This window comes from Octopus bimaculoides, chromosome 10, assembly GCF_046866305.1.
Source record: "Octopus bimaculoides isolate indiv1 chromosome 10, ASM4686630v1, whole genome shotgun sequence".
Classification (NCBI taxonomy): domain Eukaryota; kingdom Metazoa; phylum Mollusca; class Cephalopoda; order Octopoda; family Octopodidae; genus Octopus; species Octopus bimaculoides.
Genome location: NC_142937.1, coordinates 21,390,090 through 21,392,589, shown reverse-complemented (window position 1 = coordinate 21,392,589; position 2,500 = coordinate 21,390,090). Strand labels below are relative to the sequence as shown.

The 2,500-nt window shown below is 37.5% G+C and overlaps 1 protein-coding gene across 3 annotated transcripts in view; it reads left to right on the top strand.

Annotated features, from left to right (window-relative positions):
• Positions 1-2,500, top strand: part of LOC128248867 (uncharacterized) — a 67,491-nt gene that overhangs the window by 47,009 nt on the left and 17,982 nt on the right. For 2 of the 3 annotated variants that reach the window (XR_016243278.1, XR_016243279.1), the window contains one exon: positions 1-12. This exon is cut by the window's left edge and continues 203 nt beyond it. The gene's annotated coding sequence lies outside the window, so the exon portion shown is untranslated. Of the gene's footprint in view, positions 150-2,500 lie in introns of those variants that run through there. The other variant, XM_089358266.1, reaches the window with a different exon arrangement.

The following is a 2,500-nucleotide window of genomic DNA, read 5'->3' as shown; positions in this document are numbered from 1 at the left end:
GCAAAGAAGAAAGTAAGTTATGATGTATACTAACATTGCAAAATGTAAAATCTATTATGCTTATGAAAAGCGAAATATCCTAGCAATCATGTTAACGTGCTGTCAAGTGAATATTGAATATTTCTTTAAATGAGTCTAGAAATATATGGCTAAATGTAAGTATAAAAGTTTATCAATAATATAAATAATGCGCCAAAATATGAGAACTTATATGTGATACCATCATTTCAAATAGTAGTTGTTGTCAGAAATCTCAAGCTAGTGTTATATAAATAGACATAGCGAGTATAATATATTATATTTTTGTGAGCATTCATCCAGAAATATAATCTGATAAAAGGTGTAATAAATAATAAACAATAAATAATAAATAATACATGGAAACTTGATCAAATTACATGAATGTCAATATTATTTGTGTATTCATTTTAAGGCGGGGAGCTGGCAGAAACGTTAGCACGCCGGGCGAAATGCCGCTACGTTCTAAGTTCAAATTTCGCCGAGGTCGACTTTGCTTTTCATCCTTTCGGGGGTCGATTAAATAAGTACCAGTTACGCACTGGCGTTGATGTAATCGATTTAATTACTTGTTTGTCCCATCTGTGTTTAGTCCCCTGTGAGCAATAAAGAAACAAATGTTATTTGTGTAAGGCGGTGAGCTGCTAGAAGCGTTAGCACATCGGACAGAATCTTTCACGGCTTATCCTCTGGATCTTTCAGCTTTGAGTTCAAATCCTACAGACACTGACTTCATCCTTTTGAGGTCGATAAAATAGCTACCAGTTGAACACTGAAATCGGTGTAACCTGTTTGTAACGACTCTTCAGAAATTGCTGGCCTTATGCTGAAAATAGAAAGAATTATTTAAGTTAAAATTTAAAATATCTCGCTGATAAAATAAGGAAGCGGGTTGGCAGAATTGCTAGGGCGTCAGACAAACTGCATAGTAACAGTTCTTCCGGCAATTTACGTTTTGAGCTCAATCCTACTGAGGTCAACTTTTTCTTTCATGCTTACGGGGTCAATAAAATAATAAAGTACAGCTCATAATGCCGGAGTTCATGAAATCGATTAACCCTCTTCCCCAGGTCGTGTACACAAATTTGAAACAATAGTTTTGTTGGTATAATTATTATTTTTTTTCTTTTCGAGGCACAAGGGGGTCACTACTTCTGAATATCAGAAACTAATTTTGTGGTGTCTTGATCTTTGATTCCCCCATTCACTGATTCGATTCTTAAATCAATGATTAAAAAAAAAAATTGAAGGGTGGGAGGTGTCGATTACATTGATACTAGCGCCCAACTGGTACTTCTTATATAAACCGCGAAATGATGAAAGGTAAAACTCGCCTTCGCTCCAGGGAGTAGACTCTTAGCTGTTTTAGCCTTTCCCAGTAGCTGAGTTGATGCAATGAGACGATCGTCTTTGTAAATCTTCGCGGGATTGCTTCAAGTTCCGTTGTTAATTGTACACTGTTGGGCGAACATAGTTGGGAGTAGTAAACCAGACAGCTGAGGACGAATGTCCCTCCAGAGGACCATCGTGGTTTCCTTCTCTCTGGTTCTGAAAGTTCTCAGGATCCATCTAATCAGTCGTCTGCACTTTGACGCCATCCTGGTAATGTGCGCTTGGAAAAAGAGATCATCACTCATGTTGATACCCAGGACCCTCACTGATTTGGGCTCTGGGATTGTAATCCTCTGTGAACCAGTGTACCCTGTAAGTTGTATATTCAGTTTTTGACGCTGGTAGCGCAGGGCTTGGAAATTTCCAGCATTGAACTGCATATTATTATCCTCAGCCCATCTGTAATTTGAGTTCAGCTCCTGCTACAGGTGTGCGGCATCGCTGAGGTTCTGTATTTTCTGCGAGGCTTTCGTATCGTCTGCGTAGCAAGCAAGGGTACGTATCTGGGCAGCTGAGGGCATATCTGAGAGGGCCACTATGAAAAGCAGTAGTCTATAGACAGTGCCCTGTGGAACACCACTCACTATTCGTGTTTTTCATTGAGTTGGCTCCATTGGCCACTACTACCTGACTTCTTTCTTTCAGAACGTCATGTAACCACTCTCCAAGTTTTCAAGCTAAGCCACGATCACGCAGTTTGTGGCACATCATACAATGATCCGCTTTAGCAAAAGCTTTTGCAAAGTCAAAGTATGCTACGTTCACATTTTAGTTATATCTATATCTATATATATATATATATATATATATATATATATATATATATATATATATATATATAGATATGTATATATATATATGTATATATATATATATATACATATACATACACACACACACACACACACACACACACACACACACACACATACATATATATATATATACATACATACAGACACACACACACACAGGCACATATACGCACATATATATAAATCCCAAAAAGCGAAGAACAAACACGAAAAAAAAAATCGTGTGCACGTGGTAAATGTAAAGTATTTCCAGACGCTCAGGGAAAGAATGAAAA